The sequence below is a fragment of the Ranitomeya variabilis genome, chromosome 6 (assembly GCF_051348905.1).
Source record: "Ranitomeya variabilis isolate aRanVar5 chromosome 6, aRanVar5.hap1, whole genome shotgun sequence".
In the NCBI taxonomy this organism is placed as follows: domain Eukaryota; kingdom Metazoa; phylum Chordata; class Amphibia; order Anura; family Dendrobatidae; genus Ranitomeya; species Ranitomeya variabilis.
The window spans coordinates 435,114,823-435,133,077 of record NC_135237.1 but is presented as its reverse complement, the minus strand read 5'-3'; positions in this window follow the sequence as shown (position 1 = coordinate 435,133,077).

The following is an 18,255-nucleotide window of genomic DNA, read 5'->3' as shown; positions in this document are numbered from 1 at the left end:
CTCTGAGACAGCTTTTTGTATCCTTTCCCTGAACAACTATGTTGAATAATCTTTGTTTTCAGATCATTTGACAGTTGTTTTGAGGAGCCCACGATGCCGCTCTTCGGAAGAGATTCAAACAGGAGAACAACTTGCAAGTGGCCACTTTAAGTAGCTTTTCTCATGATTGCATACACCTGGCTGTGAAGTTCAAAGCTCAATGAGGATACAAAACCAAAAAAAGTGCTTTAGTAAGTCAGTAAAAAGTAGGTAGGAGTATTTAAAACAAGAAAATGATAAGGGTGCCCATACTTATGCACCTGTCAACTTTTGTTTGAATGCAGATTGCACATTTTCTGTTAGTACAATAAACCTCATTTCAAGGCAGAAACATTACTGTGTCCAACAGTTATTAGATATATGAAACTGAAATAGCTTTTGCAAAAAAAAACAATTTTTATAAAACATTAAGCTTAAGATTAATAGGGGTGCCCAAACCTTTTCATATGACTGTATATACAGCTCTGGCAAAATTAAGAGACCACTGCAAAATGTTCAGTTTGTCTGATTTTTCTTTTTATAGGTATATTTTTTAGTAAATGTAAATTGTTCTATTAATCTAAAACCTTCTGACAACATGTCTCCGATTTTCCAAGCAATATGTTTTGTATTTTTTTCTGACAAAGAAAAATGGTCAAAACGTAAAAAAATGGTGCTTTCAGACCTCAAATAATGCAAATAAAACAAGTTCATAATCATTTAGAAACAACAATACTAATGTTTAAACATAAGAGGAGTTCAGAAATCAATATTTTGTGGAATATTCATGATTTTTAATCACAGCTTTCATACGTCTTGGCATGCTTCCCACCAGTCTTTCACACTGCTTCTGGCGCAAAAATTTAAGCAATTCTTCTTTGTTTGATGGCTTGTGACTATCCATCATCCTCTTGATTACATTCCAGAGGTTTTCAATGGGGTTAAGGTCTGGGAAAGGGCTGCCCATGACAGGAATTTGAAGTGGTGGTCTGTTAACCCCTTAACACCAGGAGCTTTTTTCAGTTTTGCGTTTTCGTTTTCCACTCCCCTCCTTCCCAGAGCCATAACTTTTTTATTTTTCTGTAAATGTGGCCATGTGAGGGCTTATTTTTTGCAGGACGAGTTTTACTTTTGAACACACCATTGGTTTTACCATGTTGTGTACTAGAAAATGGGAAAAAAATTCCAAGTGTGGTGAAATTGCAAAAAAAGTGCAATCTCACACTGGTTTTTTGTTTGGCTTTTTTGCTAGGTTCACTAAATGCTAAAGCTGACCTGCCATTATGATTCTCCAGGTCATTATGAGTTCATAGACACCAAAGATGTCTAGGTTCTTTTTTATCGAAGTGGTGAAAAAAAAATCCAAAGTTTGCTAAAAAAAAAATTGCGCAATTTTCCGAGACCCGCAGCATCTCCATTTTTTGGGATCTCGGGTCGGGTGAGGGCTTATTTTTTGTGCGCTGAGCTGATGTTTTTAATTATACCATTTTGGTGCAGATGCATTCTTTTGATCGCCCGTTATTGCATTTTAATTCAATGTCACGGCAACCAACAAAACATAATTCTGGCATTTTGAATTTTTTTCTCGCTACGCCGTTTAGCAATCAGTTTAATGCATTTTTTTATAGATCAGTCGATTCTGAATGCGGCAGTGCCAAATATGTGTAGGTTTGATTTTTTTTATTGTTTCATTTTGAATGGGGCGAAAGGGGGGTGATTTGAACTTTTATATTTTTTACTTTTTTTTTCATATTTTTTAGAACATTTTTTATACTTTTGCCATGCTTAATAGCCTCAATGGGAGGTTAACTAGAAGCTGTCATAGCCTGATCGGCTCTGCTACATAGGAGCGATGCTCAGATAGCTCCTATGTAGCAGAATTACTGCATTGCTATGATCGCTGACCACACGGTGGCGCTCACAGCAATCTGGCATCAACAACCATAGAGGTCTTCAGGAGACATCTGGTTGTTATGCCAATGCACCGAAGACCCCCCATCACATGACGGGGGTCAGCGGTGCACGCATTTCCGGCCTAATGGCCGGAAGCGCTTGTTAAATGCAGCTGTCAGCATTTGACAGCGGCATTTAACTAGTTAATAGTGGTGGGTGGAACGCGATTCCACTCGCCGCTATTGCGGGCACATGTCAACTGTACAAAACAGCTGACATGTCCCAGCTTTGATGTGGGCTTACCGCCGGAGCCCACATCAAAGCAGGGGATCTGCCATCGGACGTTCTATTCCATCTGATGGCAGAAAGGGGTTAATTTTTGCCAGAGCCACAGCCTGACTGGCCATCTGGCAATTCTGGCAAATGCCAGAAAGGCCTGTCTGATCATGGGCTGCCTTGTCTGCTACGTTGTTAACAGAATCAGTGTTCTCAAGATACCCATACTGTTAAGAGTTGTGATGGAGCACAAAATTGTTGACTCCATCACTTACCCCAGCAGGCCACGGGTATCGTTAGAAATATTGGTCTTGTAGTAAATCTTCCTTTCCTCCATCCAGGGTAATATTAGTAATATATTCCATCTGTTCATGGGAACGGGGACAACATGGGCCTGTGTGATTTCAAATGCCAAGACTGAATTTCAGCCCCAGTCCGTACCTGGCCAGAGCTGTATATATACACACATAAAGAGAGAGATTTTTTTTACCTAAAATGCAAATGAAATGTGTCATCTTTAACTTTAGGCCTTTTTTAGATCATTTCATCTTCAACTTGCTTAACAATTCACAGTAACAGTAGTTTTGACCAGGGGTGCCCAAATGTTTACATGCCACTGTACATACACAAACACACTACAGACACATGACTTGCATATATAAACACTAGTGATGAGCGAAAATACTTGTTACTCGAGATTTTCCGAGCATGCTCAGGTGTCCTCCGAGTATTTTTTAGTGCTCGGAGATTTAGGTTTCATCGCCGCAGCTGAATGATTTACAGCTATGAGCCAGCATAAGTACATGTGGGGGTTGCCTGGTTGCTAGGGAATTTCCACATGTAATCAAGCTGGCTAAGAGATGTAAATCATTCAGCTGAGGTGAGGAAAACAATCTCCGAGCACTAATGAATACTCAGAGGACACCCGAGCATGCTCAGGAAATCTCGAGTAACGAGTATATTCGCTCATCACTACTAAACACTCTATACACACATTCATAGAACATACATACCCATTTATAATCACTTTTTGCAGGCAGCTGGATTTCTTCATTATGTAAAATGATTCCCTATTGCTAAAGTAATAATGGTCCTGTTGTTAGAGATTACATAGAGAAGGGGTTGGACACACAGTGCTGAGTCCTCCTGTTTTGCTCTTTGTCCTCCCTTAGTCTTTCCCATCTCGACTTCTGAGCTGCCGGTAACATTATAGGGCAGCAAGGTAAAGCAGGAGTTGGAATGTTTGGACGTTTTGTTCTTCTCATAGACTTGGCCTTGCCGACCTCCTTTCATTCCTTCTTGCAGTTCCCCTGATCTGTTTCATTAACTACATGCGGTAAAAACAGCATGGTGTACAGGAGACCTAGCAGTTGCCTTATGACTTCTTTACATATGCCTCTGTGTGAAATATTTAAATTTAATAATTTGGTCCAAAATATGCAATGAGGAACCAGCAGTGAGGAAAATGTCTCCCCGACTTCAACCCAAGCCTGACCATTGTGAAATTGCTAAGGGGACAGCAAAACCAGCCTGCTAAAGGAGAATTGTCATACTGTAAACTGGCAGGCGAGAGTCAGGAGCTGGAGTACTGTGCCACCCCATGAGAGATACCTCATACTGTAGCCTAAGGTGAGATACTCATCTCACTTCAAAGCAGATGTGACATTGTTATATACAGTATGTATGTATATATATATATATATATATATATATATATATATATATATATACATATATATATATATATATATATATATATATATATATATAATCTTTACATAATATTTTCTTTGTTTTTTTACTATTATGAATTCTAATCATCACAAACTGTCATCTTCCTTACACATAACCTTAAGAGAGAATGTGACTGTACCATAATTTTAGGGTTCTTTTCATGCTTGATAAAATAGAAATAAGCTTCCTGTAGTGTGGAATCCTAGTAAAACTCTATTTTCATTTAATTCAAAGATTAAAGTGATTCATGTAACTTTGTCCACAGATGGTATAGGTTAATAACAGGACTAATGCAAAAATGTAACCTTGCTCCCAAAGACGTAGTGGTTGTCAATTTATATCCCAGATATATAGCAAATTACCTAATAAAGGGAGAGAAAAAATCATAACATTCTAAGAGAGAATGATTTATGTTAAATGGAAATGTATGTTCAAAACTTTATCTACTAATGATTTCAGCATTGTGAGGAAAAATAACAAACGGTATTTCAGTCTGTAACTCTTGATAACCATCCCAGCTAACCTTCATTGCATCTCTCTAAATGTAATATTGCAATGTACAGTATGTTATGGTTTAATATTCTTGAAAAGTCCCTCATGACCACTAGTCTTTCTATTATAATTTTGACCAATTTGTATGGTGACTTCAATATGTTTTTAATATCCACAGTGACAATAAAAACATTGCCGCCTGCAACCACTAAGACTAGTCTGCAAGAACACATGCAGGTTTTAAGACAGTTTGAGGAAAGGATAGGAGTAAATTCAAAGGAAAAAAAGAATCTTTCCTTTATACTTTTCCTTCGTTTGGATCCATTTGTGGCTTTGGATAAAAAGATTGTCACAAAAAGGCATATGTCACATAGTCTTTTACAGTGACTTGCCTAAAGCCATGATCTGCAGGATGATTTTCCATCTGGTGTATTTACTGCAACCTGGTTAACCTGAGTGTGCCAGGTCATCACTTGCAAATTGCAGCAAAATTATTCTAGTAACTAGGGATGAGTGAACGTGCTCAGCGATACTCTGTTATCACTCGAGTATCACGGTGCTCGGATGTACTCCTTACTCGGCGAGTAATGAGAGATGCTCTATCTATACTCGAATCAGTGGCGTATCTAGAGAGGGCAGCCGGGGCATGCGCCCCGGGCGCAGCCGGCAGGGGGGCACAGTCGGGCCGCCTAAAGCGGCGGTCCACAGTGTCTCCCCCGGCGGCTGCATTCTGCCGCTCCCACTGGGAGTCAGCTGTTCTCTGTGCCGACTGTCAAGCTGACAGCCGGCACAGAGAAGCTGAGATGCGAGTACAATTGAAGCTCTGACTGCCGGGTCAGAGAGACGCCAGCAGCGTGATCAGGTCATGTGATCACGCTGCTGACGTCACTCACCTGCGCGGCAGAGCAGAGGCTGAGCAGAGGCAGAGACGCATCGGTGGTAAGTGCTCCAGTGGAGCTGAAGACACCGAAGGTGCAGGGGGGGATTTAATGTGAGTGTGGATGGTGGGATATATTATTGGATGGGGGGATATTTAATATGAGTGGAAATGGGGGGATTTATTATGGGGAAGGGATATAATGTGAGTGGAGATGGGAGGATTTATTGTGGGGGGGATTTAATGTGAGTGGCGATGGGGGGATTTAATGTGTGGGGGAGATTTGAGGACACAAAATAAAGAGCAAAGGGGGAGATGGGGGGCATGTATGAGGAAAGAATACCTGGGAATGGGGGCATTTATGAGGAAACAGTATGGGGGATGGGTGCAGACAGTTTGGGGAGCAAATGGGGGAATGTATGCAGACACAATATGGGTAGCGATGTGAAAAACGTATGTGGACAGAGTACGGGGAGTGAGGGTGTTGGGATGTGTGCATGCATAGCATGGAGGGACAGTGTAAGGGCACAGCCAGGAGTGGACAGGGGAGGGGGAGTGTGATGAGAGAGTACAGTATAAATACTGGGCCCTATAGGGGGGACACAGTGTGAGAGGACAGTGTGAAAATGGGGGCCGGTATGGAAAGGGGAGGTCTGTGTAAAGAGCATGTACCATAAGAGGGACAGTGTGGGGGTCATATTTTATGCAGACAATATAGTGAGTGGCAATTTTTCATTCAGGAGCATTATAATGACACTTCTATCTTTAAGGGCATCATGTGGACATTTTCTGCAAAAGAGCGGAGAAGATGGAAGTCTGCAGAGACGGCTGTGGATGAGAAAACTCATCATGGGGTCTGGACAAGATGAAGAAAAGGAGAAAGGCTCCAGAGACAAAGCTATCTATAAGGTACCTGGATGTAAATGTTATTTGTGATACTAACTAACTCTCATGTTTTTATTTATGTTAGGAGCATTAAAGGGAATGTCCAGGTTTGTGATGAGTCTGCAGTCATTCTTTGTGACTGCAGACTTCTGACTTCTCACAGTTTTTATCAAACGAAGAAAAAAACACGACAAAAAACTCCCATAGCTAAGATGTATAATGTGATATAAATTTTATTAAGAAAACCAAGTACAAGTAACACCAGGAAGAGAGGGGGAAAGAAAACACCCGCTCGCACATGTCCAGAACCGGATGCCCACAAAAATAGCAATAAATGTGCAAGTGAGTATTGTAAATATATTAACATCAATCTATTACACACTTACCCATATAATTTATTGCATACCTGTCCCAAAAAGATATTAAAACAATATAACACAGAACAGCAACAATAGCTGTCAATATTACCGATGTAGCTGGGAATCAATGTGGGCGTCCTCCCCGACGCACGTTTCGGCAATTGTAGCCTTTCTCAAGGGGTGAAAAGGAAAGAGGAAGTGAAAGTATAAAAAAGCCCTGAAAGCCAATCACTGCCCAGTACACAAATACATCAATCCAAAACAGGTGTACCCAACAGCGTCTGCAGCCATTCAATGCCTAGCATAGCGTCCCACAACAGCTTCCTGTGACGTGCGCGATGCTATGGTAACAGGATGCCCCGACGGCGGCATCGTCACGTGCCATGTGACGTCATATCACATGACCGTCACCATGAAACTGAGAGACGCCACAAGCCGAAGAGGGAGCCAGGATCATAGCACGCGTGCGTACTGCTGCTGTTCAGAGATGAAAATGGACCCAGCCACGTAGGTACAAGTAGGAATATAATAACGCAACAACTCACTGTATTAATGTTACTCATGTCGGCATATATACCCATGTCCTTGATTCAAAAAGCACATATGAGGGGAATCAATCATAGTACAAAATCAATGGTGCACTCAAGAAACATCAGTACTGAGGTATATACAGAGACATAAGAATATAGATATTAACAGAATCATAATATATTATTGTACTAAAAATACAGAAAATAAAACTAAATATAACAAAATATCCATAAACTAAGCATTTATACCAAAAAATAAAGCATTAACAACAGAATTGTCCATATCTTAGACGTAGGTTTCCAGGCCAAAAAAGTAAGACATGATATGTTGCCAAAACGATTATTCCAAATCTTGGATATAGGTTTCTCGAGCCATACAATGTTAGACGTATTGCTGGTAACATCCAAGGATTTCATAATTCGACATGAAGCATGAAGGGCTAGAGGGACTAATTAAAAACACATATTAAAAACAAGAACAGATGCGTGCATAACATCAGTTGTATTTATAAAAATGGTACGAAACTTATATTTTCATTAAGCCCTTTAGGATGGACTGTATCCAATGTCCATATCCATCTAGTTTCTTTCTGTGCCAGTCTGGAACTAATCCTCCCACCACGAATCCCCGGATCCACAGTATCAATTCCACGGACTCTAAGCGCGGTACCATCACAATCATGATGTAACTTAAAGTGACGGGGCAGGGTCCGAAGCGTGGACGTGTCACCATGGCCGGCGGCCGCCTCAATGCCCAATACATGCTCACGCACGCGTACTTTAAGTTGACGCGTGGTGAGCCCTATATAGATCAAATTGAAAGGGCACATAGCAAAATAGATCACATTACGAGTAGTACAGGTAATATGTTTCCTAATCTCGTATGTTCTTTCTCCAGAAGAGTTCCTAAATGTGTCTATGCGATCTATATTGGGACAGGCGACGCATCGGCCACAAGGCACACATCCACACCTAGGCCCCACCCCGTCAATAAATCTAGAGCCTGTGTCCACCTGATAGTGGCTCCTAACAAGGCAATCTTTCAGGTTTTGTGACCGCCGAATGACCACGCTCGGAGTCCCCGGAAGAATGTTCTTAAGAATAGGGTCAGCTAATAATATGGGCCATGCTTTCCCAAGACATTGTTTCATACGAGAGAATTGGGCATGGTAGTTCGTCACATAACGTATTTTATTAGATATATTACTCTGTCTGTCACGGGCATAGAGTAAAGATTGCCGCGTCGAATATTTGGCCCTATGATAGGCCCGTTTAATGGTACGTCTACCATATCCCCTCTCATAAAACCTCTCACACAGATCTTTGGCTTTCACCTCGAAATCCTCATTATTAGAGCAAATCCTACATAATCGGAGGAATTGTCCGGTGGGGACAGAATCAATCATATATCTGGGGTGGGCAGATGATGCATGAAGCAAGCTGTTGGTGGAGGTCTCCTTCCTATAAATTGTAGTCTGCAACATATCGTTCCCATCTCGCCATACCGTAACATCCAAGAAATTAATTCTATCTCTATCAACTTGATATGTCACAAAGATATTCTTGTCATTTGTATTTATCAAGTTGATAAATTCCTGCAAGGAATCAGGGGTACCCTGCCAGATCAAAAATATGTCGTTGATGTACCGCATCCAAAGTGGGATGCGGCACACCGACAACTGATCTGACAGGGAGAGGTCCTTCTCCCACAGCCCCAGGAACAATTTAGCATATGCCGGAGCAAATGAAGCCCCCATGGCAGTGCCCTGGAGCTGCAGGAAGAAGGACCCCTTAAACACAAAAAAATTATGAGTAAGTGAGTGAAAACTCTAGGAGCTCGAGAATAAGGCCGGGGTCACACTAGACCGTAATACGGACGAGTGCTATGCGATAAAAAATCGCATAGCACTCGGCCCAATGTTAATCTATGGTTCAGCTCCCATCATCCGATATTTTCTCCACTGTATTTCGGATCCGAGGGAACTCGCAGCAGGCTGCGATTGTCAGCGTATCTCGGCCGAGACTCGCCAATGCAAGTCTATGGGTGCGAGAAAAAATCGGATTACACACGGACCATGCGTGTGCATTGCGAGAAATACGCAGCGGTGTTCTATAGAAAAGCCGGTAATTCAATTGCCGGCTTTACATTTCTCCTTCACAAACCCGACAGGATATGAGACATGGTTTTCATACAGTAAACCATCTCATATCCCCCTTTTTTTTGCATATTCCACACTACTAATGTTAGTAGTGTGTATGTGCAAAATTTGGCCGCTGTAGCTGCTAAAATAAAGGGTTAAATGGCGGAAAAAATTGGCGTGGGCTCCCGCGCAATTTTCTCCGCCAGAATGGTAAAGCCAGTGACTGAGGGCAGATATTAATAGCCAGGAGAGGGTCCATGGTTATTGGCCCCCCCGTGGCTACAAACATCTGCCCCCAGCCACCCCAGAAAAGGCACATCTGGAAGATGCGCCTAATCTGGCACTTGGCCACTCTCTTCCCACTCCCTGTAGCGGTGGGATATGGGGTAATGAAGGGTTAATGCCACCTTGCTATTGGAAGGTGACATTAAGCCAGATTAATAATGGAGAGGCGTCAATTATGACACCTATCCATTATTAATCCAATAGTATGAAAGGGTTAAAAAACACACACACATGATTTAAAAGTATTTTAATGAAATAAACACAGCAGTTGTTTTAATAATTTATTGATCTCTCAATCCATTTTCAGACCCTCGCTTGGCAAAACAATAAACACACAATATACATACCCTCTCTGATGTCCTATCACGTCCAACGAGGTAATCCATCTGAAGGGGTTAACTAATATTACAGGCACGAGCTGCGATAAACCACTCGCTCGTGTCTGTAATCCCCGGGTGCTGAAAGGAAAGCAGTGATCTATACTTACATTCAGTCGCGGTGATGCGCCCCCTGGTGGATGTCCTCATATGACCTGGAGCGTGGGAAAAAGTTCCCAGGCTGCAGTTCATGAGAACATCCAGCAGGGGCGCCTCACCGCGACTGAATGTAAGTATAGATCACTGCTTTCCTTTCAGCACCCGGGGATTACAGGTACGAGCGAGTGGTTTATCGCAGCTCGTGCCTGTAATATTAGTTAACCCCTCCAGATGGATTACCTCGTGGGACGTGATAGGACATCAGAGAGGGTATGTATATTGTGTGTTTATTGTTTTGCCAAGCGAGGGTCTGAAAATGGATTGAGAGATCAATAAATTATTAAAACAACCGCTGTGTTTATTTCATTAAAATACTTTTAAATCATGTGTGTGTGTTTTTTAACCCTTTCGTACTATTGGATTAATAATGGATAGGTGTCATAATTGACGCCTCTCCATTATTATTCTGGCTTAATGTCACCTTCCAATAGCAAGGTGACATTAACCCTTCATTACCCCATATCCCACCGCTACAGGGAGTGGGAAGAGAGTGGCCAAGTGCCAGAATAGGCGCATCTTCCAGATGTGCCTTTTCTGGGGTGGCTGGGGGCAGATGTTTGTAGCCACGGGGTGGCCAATAACCATGGACCCTCTCCTGGCTATTAATATCTGCCCTCAGTCACTGGCTTTACTGCTCTGGCGGAGAAAATTGCGCGGGAGCCCACGCCAATTTTTTCTGCCATTTAACCCTTTATTTTAGCAGCTACAGCGGCCAAATTTTGCACATACACACTACTAACATTAGTAGTGTGGAATATGCAAAAAAAAGGGGGATATGAGATGGTTTACTGTATGTAAACCATGTCTCATATCCTGTCGGGTTTGTGAAGGAGAAATGAAAAGCCGGCAATTGAATTACCGACTTTTCACAGATATCGCGCTGAATGAAATATAAATACAGAATATATATATATGTGTCTCAATGACATATATATATATATATATATATATATATATACTGTATATATGTTTTCCCGAACATTTGAGCACATAAATCCATTAGATGTTGGTTTTGCAAGCTTGCGAGAAAATCTCGGCATACGGATGCCATACGGATGTCACACGGATCATTTGATGCGAGGAAATCGCATCCTCGCACTGCACACGGATCACTGTTTTTGAAACATTTGTGCGATTCTCGGCTGTGAAAAACGGACCGTTTTTTTATACGTTAAGTGTGTCCCCGGCCTAAGACAGATGATCCCTCTTGCTAGGCTTGACATTTCAAAGTAATATTTAGTTGCCGTCAAATCATCACTGTGTTTGATACTGGTATACAGGGACTCAATGTCACCTGTAACCATCAGCATGTCACTTTCCAAGTAGAGACCATCCATCCTCTTCAAGAACTCACCAGTATCAAGTAAAAAAGAAGACTTTCAACCAAGGGTTTCAATTTAGAGTCAATCCAACGATTGACGTTTTCCAAGAAGTTACCCGGCCCGGAAATGATCGGACGTCCTGGGGGACTCTCCAGGTTTTTATGTATTTTGGGCAACAAATACATAGTAGATACAAGGGGTTCTTGTAGCTGAAGTGCCAATGCAAGTTCTTTAGTAATAATACCATCATTAACCGCAGTATTAAGAATTTTAACAAGTTGCCCAGTAAATGCCGAAAGGGGGTTAAATGTGAGGCGTTTGTAACAAGCTTTATTATTAAGTTGTCTAAATGCCTCTTTCTCATAAAGAGCTGTTGGCCAAATCACTATATTTCTCCCTTTATCGGCAGGTTTAAATACTACCTCCGGGAGAGCCCTCAGGACGTCCAATCTCGCACGCTCATCTCTAGTCAGGTTGTCGCGGACGACCCCCCCTGGGATGTGGAGAAATTCCTCAGAGACAACCCGAACAAAGAGATCAATGCTCGGGCAAGATGCAAAAGGGGGGAAATTCTTGGATTTCACCCTAATTGAAGGAAGGATCTTACCTCCTTCTCCCAATTGATGCTCGGCATGTAACTCCTCCAAATCCTGGAGGGCTAGTTGTTCTTCCTCTGTGGGGAACAAAGTATGTAGATGAGGATCAAAAAAATACCTTTTAAAAAGAAGTGACCTAGCGAAAAGGTGGAGATCCCTAATTGCAGAAAAAGTATCAAAATGAGATTTAGGAGAAAAGGTAAGCCCTTTACTAAGGAGCGAAAAATCGCTTTCAGTAAGTGTATGGGAGCTTAAATTAATTACCTTTTTGTTCGCATGATTACGATCAGGTGACTTGTACTGGGTACGTCTATAGGGATGGAAGTTTGCACCTCTCATGCGGTTAAAACGAGAACTGGATCGAGTCGTCATGGATGAATTAGACCATTCGGAGGAATCACTTATGTTGGATAATGAACTGGCAGATGGAGCACGAGATAACCGTGAATTCTGTGTGTTAGGTTTCCTCCAATGATATACATTCTTACTAGCAAAGTCATTAACATCCCTTTTCATCTTGACACCTTGTGTTTCATGGATTTTTTTAACACATAATTCCAGATTTTTCTCAATTTTCAACTCTAGACCAACCATCTTATTGGATGAACAGTCACCTCTAAGGTTTTTCTGAGCCTCATCTATCATAAGGTCAAATTTACTGATTTTCTTGGAATCTAACTCCACCAACAGCTGCATGAGTGTCAAAGAACAATTATTACAAGCCTCCTCCCACCGCATAATAAAATCCTCGTCCTCCACCGACTTCTCACAGTGCGCACTGCACGCTGTCAGGATTCTCTGGTGCTGGTGATTTACGTACATGTGGTCACACGCTGACTAGACATATGTGGCCTCAGTCAATAAAAATGAACTGAGCGAGGCCGGGCACGTCTAGTCGGAATGTGGCCAGAGGTATACAAATCGCATGCTTGTGCTGACATGACTGTCCACTGGACAGGGAGAATCCTAAAAGTGTGCAGTGCATGCATTGTGAGAATTCAGACGCTGTGATGTCAGGATTCAGCTCTGCAGGTTCCAGTCGTCATTAGCGTTGAACGAAACGGATCGGTCATTTTCATAAATCGCCGAATTTTAGGCAAAGTCGGGTTTCATGAAACCCGAACCGATCCTAGTGTGGGATCGGCCATGCGGTCGGCGATCAGAGCGCCAAAGTCGCGTTTCGTATGACGCTGTTACCGCCGTTTTTCATCCAATGAAGGAGGACGCAGAGTTTGGGCAGCGTGATGACATAGGTCTCTGTCCCCACATCCTAGACAAGGGCATGGCAGTGATTGGCTTGCTGTCTGCAGCGTCACAGGGGCTATAAAGGGGCGTGCACGCCGACCGCCATCTTACTTCTGCCAATCTGAGCATAGGGAGAGGTTGCTGCAGCTTCATCAGAAGAAGGGATATAGTTAGGGAGGGAAGATTAACCCCCAAACCGCTTGTGCTGTAGCGATTTCCACTGTCCAACACCACCTTTTTGTCCAGGGACAGTGGAGGTCGTATTTTAGTGCATCAGCTGCATAGCTGTGTGCACGGTGCTGTGCAAACCAACTGCTTTTTTGAAAGCAAAAATCCTGTTGCTCTTTTCTGCACAGTTACCTGTCTTGTTTATTTGTCCACACTTTTTTGTTCTGAAGTCCTTTTTATTGCTGCCATACTTGTCCTGAGATCATTGTAGGGACTAGGGAGCGTGTTATTGCAGTACCTTTTTTTTTTCTTTATAATAATTCCAGCCACTTTTTGCCACGTTCATAGTGTTGTGTTATACCTCAGGGCCAGAGTTAGGGTTCAGTGTCTCCCCTCAAAAAATGGAGATTCAAATTCTCACACAGTGTATATTCAGCTGTACTGCTAGTGCGTTGTATATCAGGCAGCCACTTTCTGCCACGTTCATAGTGTTGTGTTATACCACAGGGCCAGAGTTAGGGTTCAGTGTCTCCCCCCAAAAAATGGAGATTCAAATTCTCACACATTGTATATTCAGCTGTACTGCTAGTGCGTCGTATATCAGGCAGCCACTTTCTGCCACGTTCATAGTGTTGTGTTATACCACTGGGCCAGAGTAAGGGTTCAGTGTCTCCCCCCAAAAAATGGAGATTCAAATTCTCACACAGTGTATATTCAGCTGTACTGCTAGTGCGTCGTATATCAGGCAGCCACTTTCTGCCACATTCATAGTGTTGTGTTATACCACAGGGCCAGAGTTAGGGTTCAGTGTCTCCCCCCAAAAAATGGAGATTCAAATTCTCACACAGTGTATAATCAGCTGTACTGCTAGTGCGTCGTATATCAGGCAGCCACTTTCTGCCACATTCATAGTGTTGTGTTATACCACAGGGCCAGAGTTGGGGTTCTGTGTCTCCCCCCAAAAGCAAGTCATCTTTCAGGCAAGCTACGTGTCAGCAGGGGAAGGTGGGGCAAAAGAATGTGAAATCCATGATTGGTTAATTTAAATGAAGGTTAGCTAATCAACATTTTTGGAAGCCAGACGTGTCCTTTTTTCGGTCAGTATTGAACCAGCAGCACTGAACACTCTTTCTGAAAGCACACTGACAGCAGGGCAATCGAGGTCCTGTAATCCATATTCTGGCAATTCAGGCCAGGTGTCTAGTTTAGATGCCCAGTAATCAAAGGGGAATGACCTGTGAGGGAGAACATCGATAAGGGCGGAAAAGTAGTTTGTAACCATACTGGACAAATGCTGTCTCCTGTCACTTTGAATCGATGCAGCTGTCCCTGTCGTGTTAGCGGTCATTGCGAAATCATTCCACAACCTTGTCATAAAACCCCTCTGTCCAACGCCACTTCGGATTTCTGCACCTCTAGCATCTCTGCCATGTTGCCCCCTGCAGCTCGTGTGAGAACCATCACCGCTGCTGTGTGCTGGGAATGCCTGAACCAAACGGTCTACAAGAGTTGCTTGTTTGGTAGCCAATAGGGTTGAGCGACTTTCATTTTTTTAAGATCGAGTAGGGTTTTGGGAAACCCGATTTTGTCCAGAGTCGAGTCGAGTGCAGTCGGCCGATTATCGCTAAAAGTCGGGGATCGACCGAAACACGAAACCCAATGCAAGTCAATGGGGAAGCATAGTCGGCAGTGAGTGGAGGCCAGGAAAACACCTACAGTGCCCATTTTAATGCCAAAAACATCCATTCTTGTTTCTGAAGCTTGCCAATCTTAATTAACTGTATAATAATAGTTGGGCATAGGGAATTGGGGGAAAGTTGTGGGGGGAGTAGGGCTGGCTCAAGTTTTTCGTGGGCCCAGGAAATGCGGACTACGTCACGGCGGTGTTGCAGGGAAAGGTAAGTATTTAAACGTTGCAAGTGCTGTGATCCTGAGCAAGCAGGGGGGGGCCCACTCGTTCGCATTGCCACTGGCACAGGGCCCCTCAAAGTACGGCGGTGTGTTTGCATGGCGGGGGCGCCTCCCACCAGCAGCGACACTTTTGCATACTCTGAGGGGCCCTGTACCAGTGACGTCGCCAACGAGTATGCCCCCCCACCTGATGAAGGAACCTGCACTTTCATCTGCACCTTCCTCTTTGTCCCTGTGTAAGGTGGTATAACATGCGGGAAGGGGAACCTTACTTTCAGCAGGGTCAGATTCTGGCTGTGTAGAGTACAAGGGGAATGTAGTGGTCTAGGTCAATGTACCAGCAGACTCATTTAGCAGTGGCTGGGCAATGGGCAGGATGAGGAGGAAACAGATATAGGGCCAAAGAATAAAGTAGGCTAAATGCAGTTCAAAATTGGTAACAGGACTAAACAGGCGGCATTGCTTTGTTCAGTGGAGTAGCAAACCCAAGAGCAGCAGACACTGTTTCAAGGGCCTAACCACACTAGTAGGCCAAATGCAGTTTAATATCTGATAGTATAGGGCGAAAGCCAGAATGTGGAAGCTCAGCTTTGTTCAGTTGAGGACAACACCAGGGAGGGGCAGACACCTTTAGTAGGCCGGAAAAGCCTATTGCATTTTTTAAAATGGTAATTTGGAGCAGAAGGTTGAAGCTCAGCTTTATTTAGTTGAGGACAACACCAGGCAGGGGCACACAGACAGACACCTTTAGTAGGCCGGAAAAGCCTATTGCATTTTTTAAAATGGTAATTTGGAGCAGAAGGTTGAAGCTCAGCTTTATTTAGTTGAGGGCAACACCAGGGAGGGGCAGAAGCCGTTAGTAGGCCCTAACCACCATTTTTTTTTTTTTAAAACCACTTAATGAGAGCCGGAAGGTTGAAGCTCAGCTTTATTTAGTTGAGGACAACACCAGGCAGGGGCACACAGACAGACACCTTTAGTAGGCCGGAAAAGCCTATTGCATTTTTTAAAATGGTAATTTGGAGCAGAAGGTTGAAGCTCAGCTTTATTTAGTTGAGGACAGCACCAGGCAGGGGCACACAGACAGACACCTTTAGTAGGCCGGAAAAGCCTATTGCATTTTTTAAAATGGTAATTTGGAGCAGAAGGTTGAAGCTCAGCTTTATTTAGTTGAGGACAACACCAGGCAGGGGCACACAGACAGACACCTTTAGTAGGCCGGAAAAGCCTATTGCATTTTTTAAAATGGTAATTTGGAGCAGAAGGTTGAAGCTCAGCTTTATTTAGTTGAGGACAACACCAGGCAGGGGCACACAGACAGACACCTTTAGTAGGCCGGAAAAGCCTATTGCATTTTTTAAAATGGTAATTTGGAGCAGAAGGTTGAAGCTCAGCTTTATTTAGTTGAGGGCAACACCAGGGAGGGGCAGAAGCCGTTAGTAGGCCCTAACCACCATTTTTTTTTTTAAAAAACCACTTAATGAGAGCCGGAAGGTTGAAGCTCAGCTTTATTTAGTTGAGGACAACACCAGGCAGGGGCACACAGACAGACACCTTTAGTAGGCCGGAAAAGCCTATTGCATTTTTTAAAATGGTAATTTGGAGCAGATGGTTGAAGCTCAGCTTTATTTAGTTGAGGGCAACACCAGGGAGGGGCAGAAGCCATTAGTAGGCCCTAACCACCATTTTTTTTTTTTTAAAACCACTTAATGAGAGCCGGAAGGTTGAAGCTCAGCTTTATTTAGTTGAGGACAACACCAGGCAGGGGCACACAGACAGACACCTTTAGTAGGCCGGAAAAGCCTATTGCATTTTTTAAAATGGTAATTTGGAGCAGAAGGTTGAAGCTCAGCTTTATTTAGTTGAGGACAACACCAGGCAGGGGCACACAGACAGACAGACACCTTTAGTAGGCCGGAAAAGCCTATTGCATTTTTTAAAATGGTAATTTGGAGCAGAAGGTTGAAGCTCAGCTTTATTTAGTTGAGGACAACACCAGGCAGGGGCACACAGACAGACAGACACCTTTAGTAGGCCGGAAAAGCCTATTGCATTTTTTAAAATGGTAATTTGGAGCAGAAGGTTGAAGCTCAGCTTTATTTAGTTGAGGACAGCACCAGGCAGGGGCACGCAGACAGACACCTTTAGTAGGCCGGAAAAGCCTATTGCATTTTTTAAAATGGTAATTTGGAGCAGAAGGTTGAAGCTCAGCTTTATTTAGTTGAGGACAACACCAGGCAGGGGCACACAGACAGACACCTTTAGTAGGCCGGAAAAGCCTATTGCATTTTTTAAAATGGTAATTTGGAGCAGAAGGTTGAAGCTCAGCTTTATTTAGTTGAGGACAACACCAGGCAGGGGCACACAGACAGACACCTTTAGTAGGCCGGAAAAGCCTATTGCATTTTTTAAAATGGTAATTTGGAGCAGAAGGTTGAAGCTCAGCTTTATTTAGTTGAGGACAACACCAGGCAGGGGCACACAGACAGACACCTTTAGTAGGCCGGAAAAGCCTATTGCATTTTTTAAAATGGTAATTTGGAGCAGAAGGTTGAAGCTCAGCTTTATTTAGTTGAGGGCAACACCAGGGAGGGGCAGAAGCCGTTAGTAGGCCCTAACCACCATTTTTTTTTTTTTAAAACCACTTAATGAGAGCCGGAAGGTTGAAGCTCAGCTTTATTTAGTTGAGGACAACACCAGGCAGGGGCACACAGACAGACACCTTTAGTAGGCCGGAAAAGCCTATTGCATTTTTTAAAATGGAAATTTGGAGCAGAAGGTTGAAGCTCAGCTTTATTTAGTTGAGGGCAACACCAGGGAGGGGCAGAAGCCGTTAGTAGGCCCTAACCACCATTTTTTTTTTAAAAAACCACTTAATGAGAGCCGGAAGGTTGAAGCTCAGCTTTATTTAGTTGAGGACAACACCAGGCAGGGGCACACAGACAGACACCTTTAGTAGGCCGGAAAAGCCTATTGCATTTTTTAAA